This window comes from Oryx dammah, unplaced genomic scaffold, assembly GCF_014754425.2.
Source record: "Oryx dammah isolate SB20612 unplaced genomic scaffold, SCBI_Odam_1.1 HiC_scaffold_27, whole genome shotgun sequence".
NCBI lineage: Eukaryota > Metazoa > Chordata > Mammalia > Artiodactyla > Bovidae > Oryx > Oryx dammah.
This window is the reverse complement of record NW_024070211.1, coordinates 12,438,048-12,458,409: the sequence shown is the minus strand read 5'-3', so window position 1 is coordinate 12,458,409 and position 20,362 is coordinate 12,438,048.

The window sequence follows — 20,362 nt, the reverse complement described above, 5'->3', positions numbered from 1 at the left end:
TGGGAATTGAAGACTCTGGGACCTGAGAGACTGTCAGTCAGGTCCTTGGAGGCTGAGATTCCTGCATGGAGGCCTTTGCTGCTGGAGAAGCACCTGCCAAGATCTTCTATCGATCGGACATGAGCTTTCTCTGGCTCACAGAATTGATGCCTATGCAGCTCTCTGTGGCATGGAGAATGCAAATTTATTCTGCAGTCCTGGCATCAGCTGGTTGCTTTATCTGCACGTTCCGGTTTGCAGAATAAATATTAGAAGACAAGTCTGTGGAGATTTTCTGTGTATACATGAGTTAATTCCTCCAGCCAGGGGCTCATCCAGACACGGATTTTAACACAGGGCACTGTTCTCACACTCACTGCTGGTGACTGTGCGGCAGCGAGCCCAGCAGGGTGATGGGGCCTCTGTGTGCTGACGCTTCAGACCCGGGGGGACGAGGCAGGAGGGAGGGCAGCCCCAGTGGGTCTGGGCCGTGTGCGTGGATGGGGCTGTTCTCCATGAGCATCTGGGGGTCTCGCATGAATTCCTGGGTCTGGGCTCACCCAGGGCTGGTATCAGAGGATGCTCCCCAGTGGAGTGGGAGGGAGGGGGAAGCACCTACCACGGGTCAGACACTGCATTGACCCCAGGTGGGCTCAGAAGTGAGAGGGCAGAGCTCACCAGCTCAGTCCTGTGACCTCTTCCCAATCCTCTTGGATTCAGTTTCTTCGGGGACCAAGGGTCTGCCCGGTGGTTCAGAGGGTAAGAGGAAATTGCCAGGAGTAAGCCAGATAACGAGCATCAATCCCACAATCCTGCTCTCATCACATCGGTGGGGGCGGGCACTGCTCCAGCGCTTCCCACACGTTCCCTGTACCTTCAGCCCGGGGGTGGGCGGGGGGAGGCGCTGTCATCACCCCACTTCACAGATGAGGAAACCAAGGCACAGGGAGATAAGTGACTTGCCTGATATCAGACCGCTGCTCTAAGAACCTGTGAACAGATGTAGAAATGTTTAAGTTTTTCTAGGACCCGCCTAGCCGGGTACCCAGGGAGCAGCCACACTTCAGCCTGTCCCGAAGGCCTGTCCGTTGTTCTGCTGTGAGGATGCCCGGGTTGTAGCCAGAAGACAGTGAGATGCAGGTGATGCCCCCAGGCCTTTGCTCCTGCTGCGTCCTCTCCCTGAAACTCGCCCCCGCCACCACCTGCATTTATCTGGGAAACTCCCACCCACAAGGTTTTGTCATTCCCTGAGGTCACAGGGCCAGCAGCAGGAAGCAGGCTGGAGGCTCTGAGCCCGCTCCAGGCTGCCAGGAACCCCCCTGGGGTGAATGGAGGAGCGGCTCCCTCTGGGGGCTGTAAGGTGCCCCTCCCCTCATCCACCTGAATCCCTCCTTCCTTCTTGCAGCCCCGAGATGCCTCCTCTCTCACAAACCCCAGCACGGCCGCTTAGTCTTGTCAGTTAACTCTGAACAGATCACAGAGCCTCACCTGACTGAGATTTACGAGGACACGCTTAGGCACCAGGTGATTAACTCAAACCAACAAGCTATGCACGTGGAGCATGTTAACCCACGAGCCTGGCCAGTGGCCTTTCAATCCCTGTACGTCCCCTCGGAGACTCAGCAGTGGCCGGCGGCCCAGCTCTTATCGATTAGCAAACTGTTAAACATTTATGACAAGTTGGAATTAATGGGCCGCAGTGAGGGGTGAGTTTGACTTGATCTGAGGTTCCGTGGCCCCAACAAGGCGAGCCTGGAAAGGGGAAACTCTGTAAAGGAAGCACCAGCCACTTGGACGCCTGAGCCGCCATCCCTCGGAGCTCTCCTGGGGTCTGTCCTGGCCAGGTTCAGGCTGCCATCGTCACTCACCCGCACCCTGGCCCCAGCTTCTGGTCTCACAGGCTCTGACCCTCCATCCTGCCCCAGGGGCAGACTGTCCCCTGTCTTTCCTCACAGAGACTCAGAGACCAGGAGAGGCTTGGCTTGACCTGGGAGTCAGTCAGACGGAAGAGCCAGGCAGAATTGAGGAGAAAGAGATGGAAATGAGCAAGGTAGGGGTGTGGAGGGCAGGGAGGAATGGGCCCCAGAGACGGGTGGGCCTCATCCACCTGCTTTGGGGCTGTGTGCTCCTCGGTGTGTTCAGAGGCCTGGAGGCGAGATGCAAAGTGATGGGAACAGGGAACAGGAAACAGCACATGGACCAGAGCGGCTACAGGCTGGTGACCAGCGGGGACGAGTCCTGGATGAAGCCTGAGAGACAGGCTCCAGCCACGCAGGGTCTTGAAGGCCCCAGTCGGGTGCCCGCTCTGCATCTCAGGGATGGAGGTGGTCACTGAGGGGAGATGGCAAAAGACAAGGTCTTGGGAGGAGTTTGGGACAATTCTTGTGGGAAACGATGGGGATGGGTCCAGCCTCCCTAGCAAGGACACAGTCGGTAACCTGTCATGAGGCCCAGGCGTCAGAAGCGCCCTCACAGGTAGAGGCTCCAGACACACCAGAATTGCATGATTCAGAAGTTTTGGGAACAAGCCTCTGTTCTCAGGACCTGCCAAGCCATGAGAAGCAGCCTTCAAGAAATAGACAGTCCGAATTACGTGGGACAAACCCACAAACTCTGACGTCCTGGGGTGGGGCTTTGCTGCTGGCATTGGTAAGCACCTCGGGAGTTCTCTATCATGACTACTCAGCCATGGAGAGATCAAGAAAGCAGGACCCCAGTAGCATGAGCACCAGCAGCATGCTCTATTATCCAGAGGGCAGGGGAAGAGAGCAAACAAGCTCGTGCCTCCCAACACAGAGCCAGGGCTGTGTGTGGGCGGCCAGCCACACTGCCGCGCAGATGCCTGAAGATTTAAACAGTTCCCAAATGAGGTACAGGGGAATGCTAGTTTGGGCTAGTGACAGCAGATGCTCCAAGAACAAAGGTTGATTACATGGTCTAAGAAGTTGGAAGAACATTATAATCACACACATTTGTGGGCTGAAGTCTAGATGTCCTGCAGATGGTGAAGACACTCCAAAAGAAGCAACCAAGATGTACTCTCAATCCTTTCATAAAAGAAGTTTGCTCCCTCTCTCAAAAAAAGTAAGAATGACACAATTTCATGGTGAAAGACAGGCCTTTTCGAAAAGAATAATTGGCAATCTTATACCGATGGACTACCTTGACCTGATTTTTTTCATCTCACTGAGTTCAGTTCAGTTCAGTCGTGTCTGACTCTTTGCAACCCCATGAACCGCAGCACGCCAGGCCTCCCTGTCCATCACCAACTCCCGGAGTTCACTCAAACTCATGTCCATTGAGTCAGTGATGCCATCCAACCATCTCATCCTCTGTTGCCCCCTTCTCCTCCTGCCCTCAATCTTTCCCAGCATCATGGTCTTTTCCAGTGAGTCAGCTCTTCACATCAGGTGGCCAAAGTATTGGAGTTTCAGCTTCAAAATCAGTCCTTCCAATGAACACCCAGGACTGATCTCCCAAAGGCTGTGACAACTTCAGCCGAGGCTGCCCTGACACAGGTTCAAGTCTGTGCACTGGCTCTGTCAGAACTGGGGGACCCTCTGCCATTGTTCCCTCCAGGGTCCAAGGGGACCCAGTGTGAGACATTTACTCCATGGGTTTAATGTCACCCTCTCCACACAGGTCCACCCAGACCTGCCCAGACCTGCCCCTCCACCACATATGCTGGGCTTGGAGTTCTGGCCCCTCCAGCCCCAAGCCTTGGATCCATGTGGCAAAGGCAGACTGAAAGAGCATCAACGGTGGGTCAAGAGAGCAAGTCCTGGTCTCTGTTTTATCAGTGACCCTGGGCAGGTCACATCCCCATCTTGGGCCTCAGTTTCCCCAACTGTCCCAAGAAAGGTTGGACTGAATGATCTCCTGGTTCCTGCCTCCTCTGCTGGCTCAACGGTCGATAGTTCTGGGCAGTGAGGCCTTGCTTAGATCTGCGCAGGAAAACAACATGCATCCTAACATAATGGTCTCTCCTTGGAAGATGAGAAAGAACAGACTCTGGGCTGATTACAAACTGTGAACCCCAGCACCAGAATCTGAAAGACACAGCTTCATGCCAGTCAGCGCTCGCCTGGTACAGAGACCGCTGTTTCCCAGTGTGAGTGGAGCAGGCTGAAGCCCCAGGCCAAGCACAGGTGCCCTCCTCAGAGATGCAGGTTTTAGGATTGACTAAGGCAGCAAGAAGGAGAGAAGCCCCTCCTGGAAGACAGAGCCCTGGGGGAGATGGGCCAGCCAGAAGGGGACTGACATCTGATGGCAAGAGAGAGGACGTGAGAATGAGCAGTGTGTCTTCACCACCACCATTATCAGAATAACAGCTAAGAATTGTCATGAGCCAGCCACGTGCCCACCCGCTCCTCAGAGCTCTGTAAGCAGCAAGCCCAGGGCCCAGCACACAGTGCGTGTCCACAAGGCTGGGCTGATTAATCCAGCGGCCACCAGTGAGGTCGATTTTTGGTCTGTTTGAAACCATATCTCATGCTTCTGGTATCTGAGACCAATTGGTGGGATACTACTAAGACTGAAATTGGAAGAGAAAGTGGTTTACCAGGGGGGAAGAATGGGGATCAGGGATAGCTTGGGAGTTTGGGATCGGCATGTACACACTGTTATACTGAAAATGAATAACCCACAGGGACCTACTGTATAGCACAAGGAAGTCTGCTCAATATTATGTGCGGCCTAAGTGGAATATTCATTGGAAGGACTGATGCTGAAGCTCCAATACTTTGGCCACCTGATGCGAAGAACTGACTCATTGGAAAAGACCCTGATGCTGGGAAAGATTGAAGGCAGGAGGAGAAGGGGACGACAGAGGATGAGATGGTTGGATGGCATCACTGACTCAATGGACATGAGTTTGAGTAAGCTCTGGGAATTGGTGATGGACAGAGAAGCCTGGCATGCTGCAGTCCACGGGATGGCAAAGAGTCAGACACGACTGAGCGACTGAACTCAGACTGAGCGACTGAACTGCACTGAAATGGGAAAATAATTTGAAAAAGAATAGATACAGGTGTATATATGACTGAATCACTTTGTTATTCACCTGCAACTAATATAACATTGTTAATCAACCATACTCCAGTATAAAATAAAAAAGCATTTAAAAAAAAAGAAGAAAAAGTGGACAGCTCTCTGGAATTAGAAAGCACTAGTTTGATTCAGGGAGTACAGTTGGCATCCTTGAAAACCTCATCACCCCTTGAAGGAGGCTTCGCTAGAAACAAGGAACAGCACGCAACCACCCCTGTTCTTGCTGCTCCCGTTCTTCATGGAGGAGACGGAGTCCCAGAGAAGGCAAGTAATTTGCCCGAGATCATAGAGCAAGTCCAAACCCCAGACTTCTGCCACTGAGGTCCTTCCTCCACCCCACTTGGCCCCTCAGAGCTGGGGGAGGGGTTAGGAAATGAGGCCAGAGTGGACTGGAGGCCTCCAGGAAGGCTTCCTGAAGGAGGGGGAGCCCAAGCTGAGCCCTGAAGGACAAAGTGGAGAAGAGCATGCAGGGAGAGAGGAGCAGCCTGCAGCTTGCTGCTCCCAGCTCTCCAGGCCTCTGGGCCTGGGGTTCTCCATGAGAAAATTCGAGCTCTTCCTTGCGCAGATGCCCCAGTACCTCTCCCCAGAGCAGGTGGCGCTGCGTGCCGGGCCGTGTTGGAGGCTGCCCCCAGATAAGGAGTGGTGGGCAGGGCGCAGCAGGAACTCCTGGGAGCATTCACTAGGTGTCTGTCCCAGGTGACTGTGAATGGGAGCGAGGGTGGCAGTGACCTTGCCCGTTTGCTCTGAGAGGACAGTGGTCTCACTAGTGTCTGATGAGGCCATTAGACCACATTCCATCAGCCAAGCAGGCCCACCAGACCCAATTCCCCAAAAGTGTCTTGTAAGCCTGAGACCTTCACTTCACTGCCTGTGGACTTTGTGAAGGTAGGAGTCTCCCTGTTATGTCTACAATCACTTCCCTCCCTGTAGCTGTCTCCAGAGCCCGTGCTGTCAGCCCAGCTCCCCATAATAATGCTTCAGAAGCAAAACACCTCACATGGGGCATTAAAACACGCATCAGCTCAGCTGCTCTGCAGGCTATCCTCCATGTGCGAGTGGAGAAGCACATGTCTGTGTGCTGCGGGGAGACACTTCAGTTCTCTGCAGGCCAGCTTTCCAGACCAGCCCCCAGATGCTGACTCAGCAATTCTTTTAAATCTCAGGTCCCCTCTCCCTCCTGCCCACCCTCCCTCCCTTCCTCTGACAGATGTGTATTGAAGTACACGCCAGGCTATGGGGACGAGTGAGAGGTTCCATTCCTTGGTGGATGGCTTGTCTTGGTACAAGCACCAAGAAGGAGACCCGGTCGTGACAAAAGATTTTTACTTCTGCAGCACATTTGTTGAGCACCCTCTTGGTGACAGCCAGTGTATTAGAAGAACTGACAAATAAGCAAAACCGCCTGGTCCCTGCCCCCTGGAACTCGTAGTCTAGAGGGGGAGAGAGACATTGATCTAGAATCACACGATTAAATGTATAGGGATATGGGATAAAAGAAGAGGCTCTCGGGGGACTTTGAGAGCATGCAGCTAGCTATGCTGGAGGGTCAGGGGAGACTGGAGAAGGCTTTCCTGAGGATGAGATGCTTGAGCTGGGGTCTGAGCAATGACCCCAGGAAGGGGGTCATATCTGTCACAGGAAGGGCACCTGCAAAGGTACTGTGGCTAGAGGGCTCTTGTGACCAGAAAGAGTTTCTAAGACAACATGGTTGAAGACAGGGAGTGTGGGGGGGGTGAGGGGGGGCAGGGAGCCTGGAAAGGGGCATAGACCAGACCCTGTAAGACATGAAATTCCACATTAAGAATCTGAGTCTTCATCTTAACAACAGTAGAGGATTTCGCAGGGCTTTAAGTGGTAGTTCTATAAAGGAGAGTTTGTTGTTGTTGTTTAGTTGCTAAGTCGCGTCTGACTTTTCGAGACCCCGTGAACTGTGGCCCTCCGGGCTCCTCTATCCATGGGGCTTCCCAGGCAAGAATACTGGAGTGGGTTACCGTTTTCCTTCTCCAGGGGATCTTCCCGCGTCTCCTGCATTGGCAGGTGGATTCTTTACCACTGAGCCCGTTGAGAAACCCAAGGGAGAGTTTGGGTTAGACTTATCCATCCATTCACTCATCCATTTAACCAATACAATCTTGAATTGAGTCCCTGGACACACTCTACCTTAGTATTTGTCTACTTTCTTCCCATGGTTACACTGATCTGGTTCAACCTTTAAAAACACTCAGATCAGGTGTGTGTTCCTCCAGGAAGTCCCCTCCTGGTCCTCCAAATGAGTCACCCCTCCTTTGTCCTTCCACAGCACCCTGGGGGGATCCCTGGTCTGTCATTGCTGATTTATGAGCCAGGCTCTCAGCACCCTTTCCGAGGAAGAGAGACTCAGCAGAGGAACAGGGGAGGGATGTCAAATCTTAACTTCTTTCCCATCAGTCTTTCTCCTTTCAGACTGGAAGTTCGAGGAGGGCAGGGCACCATTCTATCCACCAGCTAACCTGCTGTGAAGACTGGACACTGCAGGACACACAGCAGGATGGCAATACTGGAAGGGAGGCGGGAGGGGAGGAGGGAGGGGGAGGGGGGGAAAGGGAGGGGGGAAGGGGACAGGGGGAGGGGGGAAGGGGGAGGGAGGGGGGAGAGAGGGGGAGGGAGGGGGGAGGGGGGGAGGGGAGGGAGGCAAATGCCAAGGGTCTTGCTTCCTAAGCACAGAGTGAGGACGGGAGGCAGAGGAGAAAATTGGAAATTAATAGGTTGTGAGAAGTGAGGAAAGCAGAAAAGATGAAATATTTAAAATGGTCACGCTGTGACCTGTAACATTTTGCTTAATCAAGTACAAATTGCTCTGTGCCTCGGGTGGATGTGAGAACCGGTGGAGCTGGCGTCTCAGAAGAGCTTTCTGCAGTGAAACATTTTTTTACGAGGGTCGTTTCACACTAAGCTGGGTATAAACTGCTGTCAGGGGCAGAAGAAATCCCAGGCTCTGGGCTTGGAAGAGAGCAGACGCCCTGACACAACGCCAGGCTGGGGTGTCTGATCCCACCCCACTAAGGCGGTGGTTTTGGGCTGAGGCTCGGGGAAGCATAGGGACCCTGACACACCCTCCTCACAGCTGGGTGCCCAGCACCCTGATCTCTGGGACCCCCCTCCCTCCCATCCAAGGGTGAGGGCTAGCCAGAAAGTCCCAGGATCTCCTCCCGGCTGGTTTCCCAGCATGTCACATCCAAGGCCAACCCAAGGGTCCCTTTGCTGAGGCTCTTGGTGGACTTGGAGCCCTCCATACTTGCCTCACTCTTGGCTACCCTGACTGCCAGCTGTCGGCTTCCTCATCTATAAAGCAGGAATGTTTCATTCATTCACCAAAGACTATTTGGGTGTCTGGAGTGTGTTAGGCAATGTCCTAGGCCTGGAGACAAAGTACTGGGGACAGATAGGGTCTCTGCTTCCATGGCATTCATCTAGCGGGCAATCCTTCTGTGTCCTGGACTTGGGAGCATCAGGGTGATGGGCCATGTGGCCCAGAACACAGGGTCTGTGCACTGTCAGAGCTCGGAACTGTCTGTGGGGTGAAGGTCAATAGCAGAGAGACATATCCGGGCTCTGACTTACCTCCTCTCCCTCACTCCTCACCCCAGCCCTGTTGCTCCTCCACAGACACAGGAAATGGAGGCTCAGAGAGGTCACATGCATTGTCCAGTGACAAACAGCTAACTTGAGAGTATCCAGGTTTCCTGGCCACATGCTCTTCCCATAACCCTCGGTTATGTTTGTGAACCATCTGCAGCCCTTGGGGTCATATCCTTGGGGATCAGAGAGGCTTCCATTCCACAGGATCTTATGACTCATCCAAGCTCTTTCTCCTCCCTGGTCCTGACCCCTCCATGCTCCATGAGGGTGAGTTGATCCTGGATGGGACCCTCCTGGCTCTGTGACTTGGCCCTTTCCATCTACCTCCCCAGGGCCACAGTCCCTTTTCTATAAAATAGGCAATGAAAGTCCCCAGCACCTGAGGTTGTTATAAGGATAGAGTGAAGTAATTGGCATAAAGCTGGGGACACTTGCCAGCAAGCTGTTCTCTCCCAGGAAACTCCTCCCACCCAGGCACTTTCCAAACCCTTCCCCCCGTGACCTTTCTAAATCTGGCTTTTGATGTCTTATCACCTTGTTGATTTCCTTCACAACAATATTCAGGCAAGGTGACAATTTTATTTATTTAATCTTGTTTTTTTTTGGCTGCTTTCCCCCACTGCTTCTGGTACCTCCTGCCAATCTCATTCACAGCAGTGTCCCAGTCCTCAGCACAGACCCTGGTACCCAGAGGAGCCTGCTAAGTCGAGCTGGATGGAGGGCCGGGTGAGGTATCAGACTGATTATATCCATCAGAACGGATGAAGCAACACATAATCCCAACTCCTGGATGTTGCTGTTTATTTGCTAAGTCTTGTTAGACTTTTTGTGACCCTGTGGACTACAGCATGTCAGGCTCCTCTGTCTTACACTGTCTCCTGGAGTTTGCTCAGATTCATGTCCATTGAGTCGATGATGCTATCTAACCATCTCTTCCTCTGGCACCCTCTTCTCCTTTGGCCTTCTCCAGCATCTTTGGGGTATCTTTCCTAGCATCAGGGCCTTCTCCAATGAGTTGGCTCTTCACATCAGGTGGTGGTTTCACTCAGTAAGAGCTGGTATCTCTTTTGTACAAAGTCTGAAGAAGGGTTCCTGGTTGGGGTACTCTCTGGATAGACGCATCTCCCAGCAAAGGTGAGGGATTCAGGCTCCTGCCATCCTGGAGCCTGCCACCTGGCCACCCACTGTCTCTCTGGGCTTGTGTTCCAGTCTCCTCACTTTGCCACAAAGGCTGACCTGTCCACAGCTGGCTCTGCTGAGGGTTCTACACTTAAAGCATCTCTACCTGTGTTAGGATCCTGGCTTGGACCTTCTGTGGCCTTAGAAAGTCCATGTAATCTGGCTTCTGTCCCCTGAACCGCCATGATTTCTCTTGTTGTTCCCTCTGCCTGGAGCACTCTTTGCTGCTCTCTGCCCAGCCTCAATCCCCCTCTTCCTTTGATCTCAGCATAGAACTTCTTCTGGGAAAACTTCTCAGACTCTCCCCCAACCCCAGTTGATGTTAGTTTCCCCTGGTCCCTGAGCCCCACTTACAGGAATTGTCCCGTATCGTTCTCATTCATGGCCATGTCTGCCCCCTGCCCTTGGCTTCCTTCATGCAGGGCTGACTCTATCTGAGTCCCAACCACAGCCCCAGTGCTGCTCAGATGCCCCATCAAGAGAGAAGGAGCAGAAGAATGAAGCAAGGAAACTCTCCCAGTTTCAGTGTCCTCCTTTGAAAAATGGGTTTACCAACTCCTTCCTCACAGGGCGGCTTCAAGGATCTGATGCTCTCAGGGGAACTTGATAGGCTGTTTGCAAAGGTGCCTGTGCCGTTCCCCATGCTGCTTCTGGATCCTGGCCCCCTGCAATGACATTCCATGTGAGTTGACATCTCCTCCCACTGAGATGTTGAGTCCTTTTTCCCCCATCCCTTAAATCCAGTATGACCTTATGACTCATTCTGGCCAAGAGCATGTACAAAAACAGCTCTGTGCCACTTTAGCACATAGACCTCAACGTACTGTGCACTTCTCCCTGTGGACCCCGTGACCTTCATGAGAGGAAGGCCAGGCCTGGCCACGTGGATCAGAGTCACATCAGTCCATGAGTAACAGCTCAAGGGCTCCAGCCTCAGGAGGCAGCCCCCAGCAAAACCAGCAACCCATTCCTATGCTGATCACCCCCTGATGGCACACACATGAGCTAGCTAGGTGGTCCTGGACCAGCCAGGCTCAGCTGATGCCCAGACTCATGGGCAGGACCAGTGCTCCTGTTTGAAGCCTCAACACACTGGAGAGGTGTTTCTCATAACAGCTCAGTGATCGAACAGGCACAATGCCTCAACGTGGCTGCCTTTCAGTAACTGTCACTCCCTTCACTTTTTCCCACAAGAGGCAACAAGAAAAAAAAAAAAATCAAAATCAATCACAAGTGCTCCAGTGCCCTGCCCGTAACAGAATGGGAATGGAGCTGTGAGCTTGATCTGGGTGGAATTGCTGTCATCTCAGGATGGATGAGGGGTGGGAGAGTGCCCTGTACTCCCAGTACCAAGGAGTCGGAGGAGGTGGGGCTGAAGCCCCTTCTCTGTGTAGAGACACTTGGAGAAGATAAAGGAAACCTGACTTATCAGTCGCATCCACAATGCTGGCAGCAGGCGAAGATGCATTTTTAACAATCCAGGCTTGCAGACTCTCACGATTTATCTCAATAAACGCCAGCGTGGCTCTTTTTCTCGCCCTGTTCTCTGACTACGAAATGTTCTGGGAGTGGTGCAGTGAGAAGATGAAGGGTCGACTGGCAGGGAAAAGTCATATTTAGAAGTTTTGATAAAATAGCATCAGCCATGCTTCATGCTGAGCTGAGCAGACTGACGGGGCTGAGACGGGCCAGGGTGAGCTGAGAGAGGCTGAGGTGGGTGGGAATGGTGGCTTGCAAAGCTCTGGGGGTGTGGAAGATGGGGGAGGAGAAGAGACCAACATTTAAGGCCCCCCACCCTTGGCCCTGGTGCAAGGGGCCCCAGCCCTGAGTCCTATACTGGCGAGCCCTGCTCCAGTCATGCCCTGGCTGAGGACCACCCCACAGGCCCACAACCACACAGGGATTCTGCAGGGCTCAGAAGAGGTGCCCACACAGAACCTGTGCCTCCCCTCCTGTGCCTGCTCTGTCTGCCCATGCTCCCAGAGCTCGCCCCCCACATGCCTCAGGCCATCTTTCCTCCTGTGCAGGGCTCTCCCTGGACCCCTCCCCAGCCTGCCATGCCTCTGTGAGCACCGCTGGTCCATGAGGGGCCAAGAGGCAGCTGTTGGGAGAGGGTGGGAGGGATGGATGATTCTTGGACTTGCAGGCAGGCCACAACATCCCATGCAAGTCAGGCCCCCTTGAGGGCAGAGCAGGGGAGCAGGGATGCAGTCTCTATACCTACTCTCACAGTAAGTGAGAGGGCGGAGTCCTTTCCCACCCACCCTCCCTGACAGCGACCTTCTGCACTCTGGGTGAGCGGCATGTCGCCTGCCCTGTAGATTGAGAACGTGGGGCTCAACAGGCAAAGCACCAGACTGAACTCACACTCAGCTGGCGACAGGGCAGTCAGGATCAGAACCCCTTCTGTCTCTACCTGGACCTAGCGGGTGGCAGGGGGCAGTTCGACACAAGGGTTTGGAACAGGACTGCTTGAGTGCATCCTGTCTCCTCCCCTGGTTGAGGGTGGCCTCACACCATTACTCATCCTCTTGGTGCCTCGGGCTCCTCCTCTGCACCTTGCACAGTGATTCGGGTTCACATTCACAGTCCGCCTCAGTCAACTCGGCGGTTATAACAAAATGCACAGGCTGGGTGGCTTAGATCCCAGACATTTATTTCTCACAGATCCAGATGTTGGGAAGTCCAAGATCAAGGTGCCAGCAGGCTCGGTTCTTGGTGGCTTGCAGACGGCCACCATCTGGCTGTGTCTGCACATGACCTCTTTGTTGTGTGAACAAGGAGAGCTCTGGTCACTCTTGTTCTTCTTATAAGATGATCCCATTCTGGGGGTTCCCTCCTCACGACCTCTCCTGAACCTAATTCCCTCCCCAAGGCCCCCACCTCCTAATACCATCCCATCTGGGGTTAGGTCCTCAATGTACGAATTTGGGGAGACACAAATATTCAGGTCATAACATAATCCCTTACCCCCAAATTCCCAAACCCCCAACATTCTCAAAAGAGGGTTTTTCTGTTAACTAGGCCACCTGGAACTTCCTAGGGTACTTTTCCTTTTTTAAAAGCTCCAAATGTTGATTTTCATCAGTGGGTCTCTCACAACTCCTAAAGCCACTAGGTTTCTTGATGGTTAAGCCCCTCTGGCCAGAGGGCGCTGAGCTGGCAGAATCTTGGTGACCAGATCCCAGACCCCAGTCTCCCATTGTGTGGAGTGTCAGACTAGGTGTCAAAACTAATCTGATGGCAAAACTTGACTGAAACTGACATGAAGTTATTTACAATCTACATTTAAGCCACTGGGATTCCCTTGTGGCTCAGCTAGTAAAGAATCTGCCTGCAATGTGGGAGACTTGGGTTCGATCCCTGGGTTGGGAAGATCCCCTGGAGAAGGGAAAGGCTACCCGCTCCAGTATTCTGGCCTAGAGAATTCCATGGACTGTATAGTCCATGGGGTCGCAAAGAGTCGGACACAAACTGAGCAACTTTCACATTCACTTTTCACTTTCACTTTAAGCCACCAGACACTGGGGACAAATCTGCAGGTTTGATCACTGTGGTCTATCCTGGGTCAGGTAAGGATTACAAGCCCCACAGCTGCTGCCTCAGAGGTTGCTCTGAGCCTTACAAGATAAATGCGGCAGCTTCTGCAACAAATGACTTGGGAGGAAAAAATGAAGAGCATGTGAAGGAGGAACTATTGATTAAAAGAGACATAAAGGGCTTATCAACCAGTCATGCTGGATCACCTTGATTTGAATCCAGAGTCAAACAAACAAACTGTGAAACAAAGACGAAAAGGAAAAGAGTGAAACGTTTGGAAAAATTGAATATTATCTGGACATTTGACAGAATTAAGGATTTATAGTTCATTTGGATGCATATAATAATAGCATACTGGTTATATTAAAAAATTCAAAATAAGCACTGAAAGTAAAAGTGAAGTGAAAGGCGCTCAGTCATGTCCAACTCTCTGGGACCCCTTGGACTATACAATCCATGGAATTCTCTAGGCCAGAATACTGGAGTGGGTAGCTTTGCCCTTCTTTAGGAGATCTTCCCAACCCAGGGATCGAACCCAGGTCTCCTGCACTGCAGGCGGATTCTTTACCAACTGAACCACAAGGGAAGCCCAGGAATTCTGGAGTGGGTGGCCTATCCCTTCTCCAGCAGATCTTCCCAACCCAGGAACTGAATAAGCGCTGCTGCTGCTGCTAAGTCGCTTCAGTCGTGTCTGACTCTGTGTGACCCCATAGACGGCAGCCCACCAGGCTTCCCCGTCCCTGGGATTCTCCAGGCAAGAACGCTGGAGTGGGCCGCCTATCCCTTCTCCAGCAGATCTTCCCAACCCAGGAATCGAATAAGCGCTAGGACGGCAAAACAGCTCTGTGTCCTGAAGACGGCAAATGAATTGAAACCACCAACGTGTGTGTCAGTCTTCAGTTGGTAGGGAACATGACTTTATTTCTCCTTCTGTCTGTGGCAAACCAGCTGCCTGGAGCTGAGCAAGAACTCAATGAGTGTCTGCTCAGTGGTGACTTATTGAGAACCAGTGACTCCTTCAGGGGACACTCCACCAGGGGCCACGCCACACAATGGTAGGTTGGGGTCCAGGATCTGGTGAACAGGACTCTGTCAGCTCAGTGCCTCCAGCCAGAGGTAGCTCCACCACCAAAGAAACTTGCGGCTTCAGGAGTTGCAAGGATGAGACTTGACATGTGATGCTTTTTTAAAAAGTACGCTAAGGAGTTCCCTGATGGGCTAGTGATTAGGATTCCAGGCCTTCGCTGCCTGGTTCAAAGAACTGAGATCCCCCAAGCAGCATGGTGTGGCAAGAAAAAAATAAAAATAAAAAAAGTACACTAAACATTGTTGCCCAAGGACTCCTTGGATGTAAAAAAGGTGAAGCTGGCCACAATAGTTGGCAACTCCTTCCATCAGCAAGTGGAGTCTATACCCCAGAACCTGGCCTGGGTGTTTGCCTTGACCCACAGAATGCGGCAAGTTCGTATGGGAGGTGGAAAAGATGGAGAGGAAATGGCTGCAGCAGGTTTGAACCACGACCACCCTTGTTCTGTAGTCACAGAACGACGAACAGTCACTTAGGAGATGGCAGGTGTTCCTGATGAACCCTCAGACCTCAGTGAAATGATTTCCAGGCTGAAGGGTGAAAGCATCCATTGGTGTCTCGTCTGTGACAAACTCAAGGAGGCAGAGATGGGCTGAAGTGAGACTGTTCATTTTCAGGCTCAAGTCTGTGAAAATACAGAGCTGCCAGGCCTCACTGGATTGGAAAATAATACAGTTTCTTATCTCCAGTCTCCCCAACCTGTAAATGATTTCCAGTGAAACAAGTCTTGTTGCCAAAGACTGAATCTAGGCTGAGGATGTAAGGTCTTTTAAGATCAAAGATTGTAGGCAATAACTCACATACCCTCTCAGCTAGAGAAGAGATTTTCTAAGAAGCTCAAGGATACAATCTCAAAGCAAGAGCAGCCTTTGTACAGAAAAGCGTGTCTTGAAAACATTCTTGCATGGGCCTCTTGTTGGATGTCACAATGTTCAATTGCGAGGGGACTCAAATGCCTGGAAAACCCCAAAAGTTACAGAACATGTTGTACCTGCAAAAGGGATTCCAATTTGGACCAAAGGGGCTGGGCCTCCAATACTCCAGGTGGGAAGTAAGCTGAGAAATACACTTGGTTGCAAACACAGGTTGCTTCTTACTGAAGAGGAGGATCCAGAGGCTGGAGGCAGGAGCATGATGGCAAGTCAAGACCCTGGACAACAGCATCCTAGGAAACCACCCCCCAGGGTAGACAGTGACCAGTCAAGGACCATCCCTGATTTTGCAGAACTGGACAGTATTTCACTTCACTTCAGTTCAGTAGCTCAGTCGTGTCCAACTCTTTGCAATCCCATGGACTGCAGCACACTAGTCTTCCCTGTCCATCACCAACTCCCAGAACTTACTCAAACTCATGTCCATCGAGTCAGTGATGCCATCCAACCATCTCATCCTCTGTCATCCCATTCTCCTGCTTTCAACCTTCCCATCATCAGGGTCTTTCCAAATGAATCAGCTCTTCTCATCAGGTGGCCAAAGTATTGGAGCTTCAGCTTCAGCATTTGTCCTTCCAATGAATATTCAGGACTGATTTTGTTTAGGATTGACTGGTTGTATCTCCTTGCAGTCAAAGGGACTCTCAAGAGGCTACTCCAACACAGTTCAAAAGCATCAATTCTTCGGCACTCAGCTTTCTTTATAATCCAGTTCTCACATCCATACATGTCTATTGGAAAAACCATAGCATTGACTAGACGGACCTTTGTCGGCAAAGTAATGTTTCTGTTTTTTAATATGCTGTCTAGGTTTGTCATAGCTTTTCTTCCAAGGAGCAAGCACCTTTTAATTTCATGGCTGCAGTCACCAACTGTAGTGATTTTGGAGCCCAAGGAAATAAAGTCTCTCACTGTTTCCATTGTTTCTCCATCTATTTGCCATGAAGTGAGGGGACCAGATGCCTTGATGTTAGTTTTTTGAATGTTGAGTTTTTAAGCCAACTTTTTCACTCTCCTCTTTCACTTTCATCAAAAGGCGGTTTAGTTCCTCTTCATGTTCGGCCACAAGGGGGGTGTCATCTGCGTATCTGAGGTTATTGATATTTCTCCCAGCAATCTTGATTCCAGCTTGTGCTTCATCCAGCCTGGCATTTCACATGATGTACTCTGCATATCAGTTAAATAAGCAGAGTGACAATATACAGCCTTGATGTACTTCCTTCCCGATATGGAACCAGTCTGTTGTTCCATGTCCGGGTCTAACTGTGGCTTCTTGACCTGCCTACAGATTTCTCAGGAGACAGGTAAAGTGACAGGTAAAGGTATTCTCATCTCTTTAAGAATTCTCCTGAAAATTTCCTGAAAAAGAATTTCCCTACTGGGACAATATTTACTTGCCCAGATGTTAGGGTTGCATGGACCGGTGCCTGCCGCTCTGTTCTTCCCCTCTTTTGATGGGATAGCTCATTACATTTACCCCATCTTTGCCTCATGGTTCTACTAACACGATCAGTGCATGGCAAGGGGAGAAGGTGAAATAAACTGTCATTTTTGTCTCTGGGTCTTTTGATCAAGAGAGCCATCCTCAGAGAGCCTCAGCCACATACAGCCTGATTTGATTACGAGATCCAGGGCATCCTGACTTATGCTATAATTAGATGAGATTTGGGAGTGCCCAGGGGGGAGACTATTTCACATGTGGGAGTTATGTAATTAATTATGGCCAGAGGGATGATGGTGCCAAACAGCAAAAAATAGCCACAGTGCTTTGTGGTTCTTCGCATGTCATCTCCCAGCATGAATGAGTTTGTCACATCACTTTCCTTCCCAGCCTCTTCTCTGAAGGTATGACTGTGTCAACTCACTTTATCCTCATAGCACCCCATGATGGTGTGAGAGTGTGCATGCTCAGTTGCTTCAGTCGTGTCTGACTCTTTGTGACCCTATGGACTGTAGCCCCCCAGCTCCTCTGTCCATGGGATTCTCCAGGAAAGAATACTGGACTGGGTTGCCATGCTCTCCTCCAGGGGAGCTTCTGGACCCAGGGATCGAACCTGCGTCTCTTAAGTCTCTTGCATTGGTAAGTGGGTTCTTTATCACTGGCTCCACTGACAGTGGGGATCATCTTTGGTCCCATTTCACAGATGAAAAAGCTGAAGGACAAGAGACGGAGTGTTTCTCCAGATCACACACTTGGTAAATAATTGTCAGGCCACCTCCCACCCCACCCAGCACTTCCCAAACCTGCTGCCCTGAATTTCCCACACCAGCAGATGTATCGCTCCTCTGGGCCTGGGGTTCGGGGCAGCCAGACACCTGAGCTCACAATTCTGCACAAAGTGGTGCTGTCCCCTTCCCTATGGTGGCAGGTCAAGACTGCCGTTATCCAGGCTGGCCCTGGGGTGGATTCTAAGACTTTTGGGTGTGGCTCTGCTCTGTGCTGTGTGTCCTTTCTGGCATTTAAGGAAGGCAGTCATTGGTCATCGCTGTTAGTGTGACTGGAGTTCTTACTGTGATCGTTGCCATGGGCTGTGAGCCTCTCAGGACATCAGCACATTCCAGAAAAACACTCATCTTCTGGGAGGACTCAGGACTCAGTCACATGCCCCTGCTGGACCTCTCATCTAGAGGCAGGGCCTGGGCCCTGTCTGAGCCTTTCAGTCCAGTCTAGAGGGGGGCCTTGCAGCCTGCTTTGTGCCCAAGTCTCCCCTGAACCTTAAAGGGATGACGTCCTTCTTGTTGTCACAGCAGGTCTAGTTTTGACCCCATTGGGTACAAATACATGAGAGAATGGGGTACAAGTTACCAAGACTTGATAAAATGAGGTCATAACACTCCCTGATCCTGCATCCCTCTCCTGGGCTCCTAGGGACACTGACTCCCTCCACATCCTCCAGGGGAGGCCACGCTCAGGCCCACATCCCTGGGAGCCTGTGCTCTGAGCTGGGAGTGGAAGGGGGCAAAGAGAAAGGGTCTCCATGCCCCGACTCAGAGCAGAGCAGGAAGCCCCTGCAGTGGAGTGGACTCTGCTTTAGGAAAACTTCCTATAAAGCCAAACAGCCTGTCACAGAAACAAAAGCTTGATTTCAAATTTCTCTGATCCTCAATTTAAATGCAGCCATTGTCCAGTGGCCTTCAGTGTTCAGAGAAACAATGACACAGTATGGCTTCTGCCTTGTATGCATATGGACTTACGCTCCCTCTGGGACCCTGGGAGGGTTGTCCATGTTTATTCGCAAACCAGAGGAGTCTCAGCTGTTATGAGAGGGAGGAGGCTGCCATCCGAGGACAGCTGGATGGGCCTGGGCTGCTGAGGGGTCAGGACCAGGAAAGTCTTTAGACCACGGGATTGTCTAGCAGGTAAGATGACCAACCGTCCCAGTTTACCTGGTACTGTAGAGGGGTCACTCATCTAGAGCCAAACATCCTATAGTGTGAGGCCAAGTGGGCCTTAGAAGCATTGCTATGAACAAACCTAGTGGAGGTGACGGAATTCTGGCCGAGCTATTTCAAATCCTAAAAGATGAAAGTGCTGCACTCAACATGCCAGCAAATTTGGAAAACTCAGCAGTGGCCACAGGACTGGAAAAGGTCAGTTTTCATTCCAATCCCCCAAAATGGCAATGCCAAAGAATGTTCAAGAATGTACTGTATAATTGCACTCATTTCACATGCTAGCAAAGTAATGCTCAATTAATCCTCAAGTAATTCTTCAAGATAAGCTTCAACACTATACAAACTGAGAACTTCCAGATTTCCAGTTGTACAAGCTGGATTTAGAAAAGGTAAAGGAACCAGAGATCAAATTGCCAACATCCATTGGATCATAGAAAAAACAAGGGAATTTCAAAAAAAACCTACTTCTGCTTCACTGACTACTCTAAATTCTTTGACTGTGGATCGCAACAAACTGTGGAAAATTCTTAAAGAGACGAGAATGCTAGACCACCTTACCTGCCTCCTGAGAAACCTATATGCAGTTCAAGAAGCAATAGTTAGAACCGGCCATGGAACAATGGATGGGTTCCAAATTGGGAAAAGACTAATGTCAAGGCTGCATATTGTCACCCTGTTTATTTAATTTGTATGCAGAGTACATCATGCGGAATGCCGGGCTGGATGACTCACAGATTGGAATCAAGATTGCTGGGAAAAATATCAACAACCTCAGATATGAAGATGACACCATCCTAATGGCAGAAAGCAAAGAGGAACTGAAGAGCCTCTTGGTGAGGATGAAAGAGAAGAGTGAAAAAGCTGGCTTAAAACTAGCACTCAAAAAACTAAGATCATGGCATCTGGTCCAATCACTTCATGGCAATAGATGAGGAAAAAGTGGAAATAATGACAGATTTTATTTTCTTGGACTCCAAAATCACTGCAGATGGTGATTATAGCCACGAATTAAGAGATACTTGCTCCTTGGAAGAAAAACTATGACAAACCTAGACAGCATATTAAAAAGCAGTGACATCACTTTGACCATATAGTCAAAGCTATGGTTTTTCCAGTAGTCATGTATAGATGTGAGAGTTGGACCATAAAGAAGGCTGAGTGCCAAAGAATTGATGCTTTCAAATTGTGGTGGAGAAGACTCTTGAGAATCCCGTGGACAGCAAGGAGATCGAACCAGTCAATCCTAAAGGAAATCAGTCCTGAATATTCAGTGGATGAACTGATGCTGAAGCTGAAGCTCCAACACTTTGGCCACCTAATGCAAAGAGCTGACATTGGGAAAGACTCTGATGCTGGGAAAGACTGAAGGCGAGAGGAGAAGAGGGCAGTAGAGGATGAGATGATTGGATGGCATCATCAACTCAGTGGACATGAGTTTGAGCAAACTCTGGGAGATAGTAAAGGGCAGGGAAGTCTGGTATGCTGTAGGTAATGGGTTCTCAAATAGTCAGACACAACTTAATAACTGAATAACAAAAATAGAAGGGTTTCCTGGGACATGGGGCTCTGCTAAAATCAAAAC